The 12500-nt window shown below is 34.1% G+C and overlaps 1 long non-coding RNA gene across 3 annotated transcripts in view; it reads right to left on the bottom strand.

Moving 5' to 3' along the window:
* Positions 1-12500, bottom strand: part of LOC128250423 (uncharacterized) — a 45114-nt gene that overhangs the window by 7652 nt on the left and 24962 nt on the right. The window contains exons 3-4 of one of the 3 annotated variants that reach the window (XR_016237738.1): positions 8181-8313; positions 5847-6198 (exon numbers count right to left, since the gene is read on the bottom strand). This is a non-coding gene — a long non-coding RNA (uncharacterized LOC128250423). The remainder of the gene's footprint in view (positions 1-5846; positions 6199-8180; positions 8314-12500) is intronic. The other 2 variants (XR_016237739.1, XR_016237740.1) reach the window with 2 other exon arrangements.

The raw sequence follows: 12500 nt of genomic DNA, 5'->3' as shown, positions 1-12500 counted from the left end.
TGTATATACGCCTGTACATATCCAAGAGAATAAAAGAATGTGTGTATGTATGAGTGATTATACGTTTGTATGTAAATGTGCTTGTGATGTAAGCTTTGGAATTAGGTGTTTGACGTAATTTCTCTGGATTCGTTTCGATGCAGTAATTAAATAAATCTCATTTAGGATTAAGAGATAGAAAAGAAAATAACCGTGCTTAAGAAAGAAAAAAAAATCATTTATTTTCTGGACTCTGTTCTTTTTACTTTCGACAAGAATTAAGAGTTGTGCATAACAAAGTAGATGAGGCAAAGACTAAAACGCTTGCCAGTTCAAACTTCATTGAAGCCAAATTTTCTTTTTATCATTCCTGGGGTTCGTTAATTAAACTATTAAGCATTGTGGATTCATTGTTCCATCACACAAAATGCGGGGATTGTTTTTTAAAGTAGGACCCTCTTACTTCTTTGCACTTGTTGTAGCGCTCCAATCACTTCGTTACTGCCCCATGGAAGTCCTCCTAAGCGAAGATCTTTGTCAGCCTCCTTCATCTTCAAAACGACTGCATCTGAGGTTCTACTTCAGCTTAGGGAGCAGCAAAATCTGGATGGTAGGAAGAGTAAGGGACAGGTTTTATTCCCATCTCTGTCAAGTCGTTGGTTACCAGGATGCTCGACACTGAGCACCCTGGCGACAAGCTATTTCATAATTTTTGCGCTTGTTCAGGTCTTCATGCAGACTTCTGTGAACAGTTGCTACACCATTTACAAACTGTATGCTTATTGTCTTTGTAGACACATGACAGTATTCATCCGTTGCGAACTTTCTGAACCAGATCTGATGTTCTGACATCCTTCTCATTCTCACACCTCTCACCGCCTTAGACTGCTGACCTATACCGTCCTTGAAACTCTTTTATCAGAGAAAAACAGATGCTGGGCTCAGACACGTTAATCCATGATCATTTCATAATCCTTCTGTAGCATCTTCCCCTAGTTTGACACAAAACGTTATTGCGTAGCGAGTGTCCAAATTGTCTTCATGTCCTCACTGCATTTAGCAAAATAGTCGGCAACGACGAGCAACGTTCAGTAGAGAGTAGTATTCAAATTGTTGTCTCCTTCAACTTGGAATAAGAAAAATTTGCAGGTCAGCTCATTAGATGTACAGTAATGATATACAAAAATTACAAGACGGGACCGAACCTGAAAGCATGTTGTCGCGAATCGAAATTCTTCATCACCTAAGTTGATTCCAGCGCCTGTGACCCAGACCATGCTGGAGTACCGCCTCTATTGATATATTTTGATATTTCTGACATTTGTGAAAAATAAGAGTATTGACAGAATCATTGCAGGCCGGGGCGAAATTTATTTGTGACCCTTTACTCTTTGGGTTTAAAAATCCCACCGAGGTCAACACTGCCTTTTATCGTTCATGTTACCAATAAAATTAAGTACCAGTGAAGGACTAGAGATGATTAAATCGACTGTAATAAAATAAAATAGAAATAAGATAAAATAAAATTAACTAAAATGAAACGAAATAAATTGGTGTCCTTGTGCCAAATTTAAGAATCAATAATATTCCTGACATTTTCATTGCTTTTGTCCTTGTTGTTGTTGTTGTTGTTGTTGTTGTTGTTGGTGGTGGTGGTGGTGGTGGTGGTGGTGGTGGTGGTGGTGGTGGTGGTGGTGGTGGTGGTTGCGGCGATTTTTGAAAGGACACCAGCGTTGAAATGATTTCAACCTTAATTGGATAGTGACTTGCGTTGTCCGTTCTTTGCAGACGTTTATGCTTCAGATAGAGAATGATGATGATGATGATAATAATAATGGTGATGATAATAATGATAATAGTAACGATAACAATAATTGTGATGATGGTATACCAATAATAATAATGATAATTATTATTATTATTATTATTATTATTATTATTATTGTTGTTGTGATGATGATGATAACAATTATAGTAATGATAACAATTATAGTGGTGATGGTGATAGCAATAATGATAATAATAATAATAATAATAATAATAGTAAATTTTTTCGTCTAGCTTATAGACCAATATCACTCCACTTGATTTCCGATCATTTCGGTTCATTTGAGTAGAACATTCTCTGGAATCAACTTCGACTTCATTCTATATAATATCGATGTAAATTTTGTCGTAGTCGCTGTTGTTGTAATAGTTGCTGTTGTTGGTGTTATTGTTGTTGTTGCCGTTGTTGTTGTTTCTGTAGTGGGAGAAGTAGTCTTGTTATCTTTTTATATATATATATATAGATATATATATATTTCGTATTTTATTTTTTTCTATTTTAATGTTTCATCTTTTATTCTTTTAAAGTTTTTATTGTAATTTTTATCTTTTGATATATTTTTTCTTTTATTTTTATCTTTATCTTGTGTCTTTTATTTTATTTATTCTTTTTTATTTTCTCTGAAGCGAATTCTTGCTAAATGACTTGAAAAGATTCGATGGAAATTATGTGACTGTTATAATTAAACTTTTCTCTCCATACCATCAATAGATTTCATCTGTTTAATCTTTTTACAATTATTATTATTATTATCATTATTATGTTGTTGTTGTTTTTAATATATTTTATTTATATGTCTATTTATTTGTTTCGTTTTTGCTTCGTTTCTGATTTTTCAGGGACATTTTTCCAGGCTTCTTTTTTTATTTTGTTTCTTTTAGTTGTGTATATGTGTGCAAGGGTATGCACGTGTGCGTGCGTGTGCGTACTTATGTCTAAATGTATTATGTGGCTCTGTGTGTGTGTGTGTGTGTGTGTGTGTGTGTGTGTGTTTTGACAATTTGGTTATTACTCCTTCCGAAGTGAAGTATGAAAAGAAAGTCCAAAAATAAATAATCAAATATAAAAATAGTACACACACACATGCACCCACACACACACATGCACCCACACACACACATGCACCCACACACACACATGCACCCACACACACACATGCACTCACACACACACATGCACAGAAACATATACACAAAGATGCGCACATGAATAAAAGACAAACGCACGCGCACACACAAGGACACAGACAGACAAATGTGTATAAAAGGAAATAATAAAATCGACAAAACTTGATATCAAAATCTAATCACTACAACAACAACAACAACAACAATAAGAAGAAACGAAGGTAAGAAGGAAAGAAAGTGAGAAGGAAAAGAAGAAAGAAGAGAATAAGTTCTTTACAACATAGCATTTGTGTTTAACAGGCAGATAATTAAATTTGTTCAATATTTAATCAATTAGTAATGAGCAGAAAGCAGGAAAGTGAGAAAGGAAGGAAGGAAGGAAGGAAGGATAGGATAGGATGGAAAAACTGAAAAGACGTAGTAGTAGAAGAAGAATGAGTAGTATTATGAGTAGTAGTAGAAGAATGAGTAGTAGTAGTAGTAGAAGATCGAAAATGACAGACACGAAGAATGAAAGAAGAAAGCTACTGAAGTGAAGAAGACGACGAAAAGATTTTGTAGAAAACATCAAAGAAGAAACGAAAGAAAGAGGATAAAGAGTAAGAAGAAGAAATGGAAAGGAGGGGAGAAGGAGAAGAAAAAACCGGTTGGTGATCTGCATAATTGTACGGGTGGTGGAGAAAGAAATTCCACATGGGTGAGGAAGAGGAGTAATAAGAGAAAGGAAGAAGAACTATTGCAATACAACGAAAGGGGAAATAAAATGGATTAAGAAGGATCAAGATTGGAAATTCCAGATGAGAATAAAGTTGGAGAAGTCTTGGAATAAAGTCCAAGAACTTCGCGATAACTGAAAGGATAATATAGATTCTATGGTATCAGTGATTGTAGAATGTGGATGTTCGTTCTGGCACACTTGTTATGTCAGAGTATCCTGTGTAATAGTCCTTTGGAAGAAAACACTGAATGTATATAATTATATACATGTATGTATATATATAAATATATGTATATATATATACATATATATATATATATACACACACACACACACACACACACACACACACACACACACACACACACACTCACATATCTAAGCACATAAACGTTCTAAGGCATAGAACGTGTATGTAACTGCATACCTTAAACTGAAAAAATGGAAAATCTTGTTTATACATACAGTGTATATATATATATATATATATATATATATATATAATAGTACGTGGTGCAATTGTAAATGCATTTGTGCACGAATTTATATATATATTTATGTTCGTGTATGTATATAGATATATATGTGTGTACACATATATATCTATGCACAATGCATACACACACACACCGATACATACACGCACACACCCATACACACACACACACACACACACACACCATTACCTGAAAGATTCAAAACAATATAAAACGCTGCTTCATTCGCTGCAAGTTATGAAATTTTTTCAATAATTTTCCTGCATTTTATTTTTTCTGCGTAAAAGCTTATTAGAGTGTTGGCACGGAATTAACATCTTAGAAACTTGAAGTGTTTTTAACCCTCTCCAGAACATTATAAACAGTTTTATATACTTCTTCTCAGTTTTTGTAACGTTTTTTGTTTAATATTTTTTAGCTTTCTCCATTATCAGTCAAACTTGACATCAGGTCAGAGTTTAGATGATTGTAAGCGTTTTAACCCTATCGGTGTCATTAAACTAATTTTTCTTTTCTATATATGTAAGTGTGTATGTGGGCGGGTGGCGGTTGTAAATAAGCATGTATGTAAATATAGGTGTATGTATTTAAGTAAGTATATGTGCGTGTGTGGGTGTTTATTTATTTATTTATATATATATATATATATATATATATATATATATATACCCACATATATATACCCACACACATATATATATATATATATATGTACATGCAGATATATAAATACGCATATACACATAAGTAAATATACATATGTATATGCATATATATACATATTTACGTGTGTGCATATACATATACGCATACACAAATTATTCATACGTTCACATAAATACTAATATATATACATTCATATACATACGCATATATATATATGTATATACATATATACACGTATATACATGTGTGTGTAATTATATATATATATATATATATATAAACTTATGTATCTATGCGTACATATGTTTACGCAAATACAAAGACTCACAGAGGCATATTTTCATATACATACGTATATATTCATGTACATATATATATATATAAATGTATATATGTACTCATTTTTACATATGTATATATATATATATGTGTATGTAAAATATATATATATAAATATATATACACACACATACATATGTGTTTGTGTCTGTGTGCGTACGTATATCTCTAAGTATGTATTCTCATTTCGTTTTTGTCGTTTTTGTTTTTTCTTTTAGCTCATTAAGTAAGTAAATTTGACCCATGGGTGGCTGTTTACTAAAATAATCATTGGTTATTGACCCTAATCACCCTTGTTGAACATATTGATCACATTCAAACTATTAAAAGCATTTTGTCCACAAGTTTTGATTTCCCCCACCCTCACCTCTTTTTAATTTTATATATGTGTTGCGTGCTTGTTTGTTTGTTTTTTGTTTTTTTTTTCTTTTTCATCACTGTTATTTCTGCTTTTACACCATTAATTATTGTCGAAAACCGCTTGTTGACAGACACAAAGCAAATTACCTCCCTTCCCTTCAACAGTTCTTGCTACTACAGCAACCCGCATATTTCCCCAATGAGCGACGCTTCATGTCCACGTAAGGTCGCTTATGTCAAGAACACCGGAGAATTATGTGGTAAACCTGTCATGGGTCAAAGATTTTAAGAAGGTCCTGGGCTGGAAAGAAACCACTTTTATATTGAATTACCTTTTCTTATAAATCTTTCTAATTCTTTTATGGTGCTCTGTTATTGTTGCCGTTGTTCTGTTCTGGGGCAGCACCTTTAAGAATTCTTTACTCGAACGAATCGCCCCCAAAAAGTTTTTTTTTAAGCCTGGAACTTATTCAATCGGCCCTTTTTTTTTTTGCTGAAACACAAAGTTAAGGAGACGTAAACACACCAACACCCAACACCGGTTATCAAGATGTAACTTTGCGGTTCGGCAAAGATCACCGCTAAAATAAATACCAGACTTGAAATAAAAACTTAAGTACTTGGGCCCATTTGTTTGACTAAAACTCTTCCGAGAGTTGCCCCAGCATGGCCGCAGGTCAACGACTGAAAGAAAACACAAAAGACAAAACATAAAAATTGCAATATTTTTTAAAACATTTTAGTGATTTTGTCTTTTTTTTTTTTTTGCTTAATTGGTATTCAAATGTAAATATTCATTTTCTCATAATTTAATTTTAGTTTGTTTTTTTTTAATTTGCAATGTTAAGTTTTCAATGCCCAATACCACTCTTCTGCCAAATTTTGATGATTTCATATCTTTTGAATATTTTTAATTCTTTCAAAATTTACATAATTAATTATGACAGAATAAATATTTAAGTCATATATAAAATATTATAGGAATTTAGTTTAAACGTAAAATAAAGCTGTGTGATATTTGTTTGAGATCACAGGATTCAAATTGTACTATACAGTAAGCCCTCGCCATATCGCGTTTCAACTATCGCGGTTTATTATTTAACCTCACGTTGATTCCTCTGTTGTGTTATTTTGCATTTAAAATATAATAAATATATAAAGATAATTTTTTTTTAAATATACAGTACAGTACTTTTTCTTCTTCACGGATTTTCACCTATCGTGGGGAGTTTTGGAACGTATCACCCGCGATAGTCGAGGGATTACTGTAAATCTTTAACATAAATTTAAATGCTGATTTCACCCATTAGCACCAGACCAGCAATTTCGGGATGGGGAAGGGGATAAGTCGATTTCATCGACCCAGTACTCAACTGGTACTTATTTTATCATCCTCGAAAGGATGAGAGTCAATGTCGGCCTGGGTAGAATTTGAATTCAGAACGCAAAGACAAATAAAAGCATTTTGCCGGCGTGTTAACGACTCTGCCAGCTCGCCACCTTAACAAATTCAAATATTGGTTTTAAATTTTGGCATAAAGCCAGAAAATTCGGATAAGTCGATTGCAACAACCCCAGTGCTCAATTGTTACTCATTTTATCGACGCTGAAAGGATGAAAATCAAAGTCGACCTGGTCGGAATTCGAACTCTGAACAATGTTTCAAACTACAACAACAGCACTCAGAGAGCGCAAACTTCCGCCAAGGCAACACCAGCGCCCTCTCAACGATTAGCCAGAGATGACTTTTAAAATGAGAATCTCTGAAATAAATTCGACTACTGTCACAAACAAAAATACTCAACTGCTCTCAAAAATTAAGTAAAAAAAAAAACAAAAAAAAAAACAGGAAAATAATCTAGAGTCCTTGTCCCGCACCGGATCGATCTCAAAATCTAACCAATTCGTGCCAGTCACAAGGCCAAACATCCCTGAAAGTTTCAGCCGAATACATCCAGCGGTTCTTGAGATATTTTGTCCACGAAGAAAGTACAAACACGACTGAAAACAATACCTCCGCCTTCGCTAAGGCGGAGGTAATAATACAACAAAATTTGAGAAATAGCCTGAAGGATATGGCCGTACAAATTCTGTTCATTGTGACCAGGCACCCTCCAGTCAACCAAGTTCAGCATTATATTCGATAGGATAGTATATAAAATTTAACCTAATTAAAATATGAAACCAATGATTTGTAGTATTGAAATCCAAAAATCCTAATGTTAGTATCTTAAACCACCCCACATAGCCTAATTTACCCTCTATAAATACGTTTAGCATAGCTAAAATATCTTTATTTCCCCTTCAGTCCGCCAAAAGGAAAGCAAGGCGATGTACTGGCAAAAATGTTAGGACGTCGGACAAAAGGGCCCACTTTGCCTTCATCTTTTCGAGGTCGATGGTATAAGCACCAGTCGAGCACTGGAGTCGATGTAATCAACTAGCTTCCTCCCCTCCACACCAAAAAAGGACTATTTTTCCCTCAAAAGAAGGCAACAAGATGGCTGAATCATTAGCACGTCAGACAAAAACTCTCAGCGGCATTTCGTTCGTCTTTTTGAGTTCAAATTCTGTCCAGGTCGACCTTGCCTTTCATCCTTTGATGAACCAAATTTATCCAGAAGTGCACTTGTCGGCTCCAGGATACTACTGTAGAAGATACTTACCCAAGGCACCACGCTGTGAAACGAAAGCCGGAATCATGTGGTTGGAAAACATGCTTCTTACCAAACGACCAGGCCTGCGCCTATAGCCACGATTTTTCTTGTTGTTTGGTTACTCATGAACCCCTACCAATGGCTGAAAGGCAAGTTTTTAAACACTGAGCTACGACTGAAAATAATTAAATACGTATCTTATAAATTATGCGCTCCTGTATACGTAAATTTGATATTACTAGCGACAAAGATTTTTACTTTGGAAAATATTCAAATATTTCTGACAAGAATTAAATTATAAATTCTCTATTGAATGGCGATCCATTTAACATTTTGTTTTTCATAATTTTAACCATAGAGGTCAAAGTAAAGAAACTGTAAACCAAATTTATTAATCGAATTTGGTCTTTGATATTCAAAATATCATTCGTAATTTTTTTTTTTTAACATCAACAAAAAGAGCTTTTATAAATTTATATAATTGTTCTGTTGAAAACAAAATGCTTCTCGTTAATAGGTTCATAGAAATTGTCTAAATGTTATTAAAAATTTATAAATTTGTCTGCTTCCTTTATAATAAATATACGTTTTATACTAAATAAAACAGCAATAAAAACAAAATTGTAAAAATATAATTAAAAAGCATTATCGTAAATAATATATAAAAAACAAACATTTTACATTAATATACTTTAATACAAAATAATCAAAATAATTAGAAAACAATCTCCTCATTCATCCATGGCATATAATATATAAGTTTTAGTAAATATATATTTACTTAACTTTACTTACAAAGTTTTATTTATTACAAATATATTTACTTTTATTTGCAAAGCTTTCTCCATAATGATTTCTTATATAAGTAACAGAGGTATCAGATAAGGTGGTGAGGAGGTCATTATAAAGACACTTTGCAGTTTAATGTATATAACTTTTATTTACATAAAGATTGAATCACAAGTGAATTACAAGGAAACGAAAGGGAAAGGGATTAAGCAGGAGAAGATGATGGGGAAGGGAGTAATGAATGGTATGTATTGGACATGGCATGATGGCATTGACGTGGACAATGCCCAGTGACGCTAACTGCAGCAGCCATCCCATCTTGCAGGACTTATTTTTCGGAAGGGCTGTGGTTATCTCGATTGTGTGGAGGAAATCAGCAGGGCAGGGGCCGGAGCCACCTGAGATCTCGACGGCCACGGACACAAATTGATAGCGATCAGTCAAACTCCTATATTTCCTTATTTTTCTCTTCACTGCGCAACGGGCTTGCGACCGATGCTGCAAGGTTCGAACAGGGGAACGTGTCACTATATATCTTTTCCCAGATTAGGGATCTGTCTCCCACGTATAGGAATTTGTACAGAGGTTCACATAAAAGATCAGGAGAAAGGGGAAACAAGGTCAAATGAGATAAGTGTTTACATAGTATACAAAGTATGTGAAGATATACGATTAAATGATGCTGCCTCCTTAATACAGGAGAACCTCTAATTAGAACCAATCAAGGAATACCACAGACTTAAGGTAAAGTTACCTTCTTGAGTCATGTCGGCTCATAAGGGTCGGTTTTCCGGTTTCCAAGACGTATAAATTCCCTACCTGAACCGGATGCCGATCCGTCACAGGATTACTCATTTTTTGCCATCTGAGTGGACTGGATCCACGTGAAATGAAGTGTTTTGCTCAAGAACATAATGCATCACCCAGTCCAGGAATCGAAGCCACAATCTTTCGTTCATGAGTCCAACACCGTAACTACTGGGCCACGCGCCTCCACATCCCAGAGATCTAGGATCACCCTGACAACCAAAGGCACGAGCCATTGCCTAACAGTTTTCCAATTTACAAGCGCGTGCTTCGAATCACTTCGTTCATCCCAACCAGGTTTGCTACAATCAGTTGTCGCACAAACATTCGACCAACTTTTGCTTCATAATTTTTCGTAATTTGCACTTGACCAACTTTCACGCGGTTCTCAGTATAACCCTCATTTGGGTTTTTAAATAACATGTAACTTTTCTAATTGATATTCTAAAATAACAGAGATCTGGTGATTTAAAGACTATAATAGGCGTTACACACATACCGACTTGATCACGTTTCGCCCCATAAGTTTTATTCCACAGTAAGAATCTTGAGGCAGTTTTCAGTATCAGATTTCATTCATTTAGATCTTTTCAGAATACTTAGCTGTACAAACTCATTTCCAAAATTAATCGAGATATTTTCATTTAAATACGATATCAAGTGTTGCTTCCTCTAAGATTTGATCATTTTCTCTCAATAAGTTTTTGTCTTTTTATTTGTCTTTGTTTTCTTTACAGCATTAGTCTAGAGGCAGTTTTCCCTTTTAGATTTCTCTCGATGTTTTAAGAATGCTTCATTCTACTAAATTGTCTTGTAAAGTAACAGGAATATAGTAACTCAAAGGCAATATAAAGTGTTGCTACCTTTCTCATTTTATCACTTCTTACCTTATGACCTTATCGACTAATGAAATGAGTCTAATACTGGAGCATATCAACCCTCGATGGAAAAAGTGGGTTTTGCGAATGCGTGGGACTCAAAAGCACACTTCTAGAGGGGAACCGAATCCTACGCTCATATGATTCAGTAATAAGTCCATTTTCTTTAGTCAATACACGGTGATTGCTTATGAGCTTTAAGCTTACACACACACACACACACACACACACACACATATGTAAACACACGTATATATATATATATATATATATATATGTGTGTGTGTATATATGTGTGTGTATATATATGTATGTATATATATACACACATATACAAACACGTATATGCATGTATATAACTCCGGCTTTCTCTCTCAGTTAATCTCCCTTTATTTACATTCTCTTAATGTGTATTTGTGTCGGTGTAATATATATATATATATATATATATATACATACATATTCTCTTTCACTTTCACAACCCTTTCTTTTTCTCTCTCCTTTCTCATATATATATATGTTTTTCTTATATCCACATGTGTGTGTGCGTGCGCGCGTGTATTTCACTCAATCTCTCTTGTTCTTGGACTTCACTCCTTATTATACACGATGACAAGCTTTCATCGACCAACACAAGAAAACAGTTCTGCTTTTATGATATTACCTTTGCTAGACTCACATTAACAGAACGCATGCAGAGATCTTATAGGAAACACTGAAATACCTTAACAGAAGGTTCTGCATACTAAATACTACTATATTGTGTATTGATCCATCTCGGTCATGCCAACTGTGCAGAATATCCTTTGCTGAGCAGGCATAATATGATTTTAAACACCCCCTAAAGGGATATTTTGTCTACTAATTGCATAGATAATCCCAGCTAGTCGAACGTTTTCAACTCACTGTATTATCCATGTGTGAAACCCTATGGTATTGGAATATATTCAAAACGTAGCATAATGTATATTATGTTTTGGTGGTGAATCACACCAGTGTGAATGACGTGCTTTCACTCAAACTTCGGTGATCGATATAATACTCTACCAAAAGGAAACACCTGCACCCTTCTTAAAATGTGTTTCATTGACCCGATGTGAAGAAAAGATATTCTTTTATTATTGTTCTCAAGTAGACTTATTTTATTGCGTGCTTACGCAGCACTATCGAACGATGTTTCGATATGTGCAGCGTTTTCTTGTCGGTTTTAACTGTTTGAATTCTACTGAAGGTGTTTAATCAGAAGAAAAATTTGATGTGTCAGTCATGGTCGTAAAAGCAAACTGCTTAGACAAACAGCATAGACAAAGTACATGTAACTTCGAGTTAGAAAATGATGTATGCGAGAATACGAACTCCCATATTAAATATTTACTCTCCTTTGTTATCGTGTTCTTTTATAACTTCGTCATAGTATCCCTTACAAATACATTAATATTGTATTTTCTTTATCCTTTCCTACTTATGGGTCAATCAACTAAGCAGCTAACTAATAATAGGAGATTGAAGTTGAACCACTGCGTGTGTTTATTATTGCCAAGGTGACCCTCTCAACATACAGCAAATTTTGTTTCAGCAACTGATTTCACATCAAGAATCTTGCAAACCATTTGCAAAACCGAGATATACATAGATAAATATACACAAATACATATATCTATATGTATATATTATGTATAGATCATGTATATATGTACGAATGCATGTATGTGGTGTATATATATATATATATATATATATATATATATATATATATATATACGTTAATGTCGAGCTATGAAAATGAGTCCTCAACACTGCATTGTTGGATAGAACTTCTTTATTTGTTTATTAAGGCTGCCATTGGCTCCATATG

The sequence above is a fragment of the Octopus bimaculoides genome, chromosome 21 (assembly GCF_046866305.1).
Source record: "Octopus bimaculoides isolate indiv1 chromosome 21, ASM4686630v1, whole genome shotgun sequence".
NCBI lineage: Eukaryota > Metazoa > Mollusca > Cephalopoda > Octopoda > Octopodidae > Octopus > Octopus bimaculoides.
Note: the sequence above shows the minus strand (reverse complement) of the source record. Positions and strands in the feature narration are given on the sequence as shown.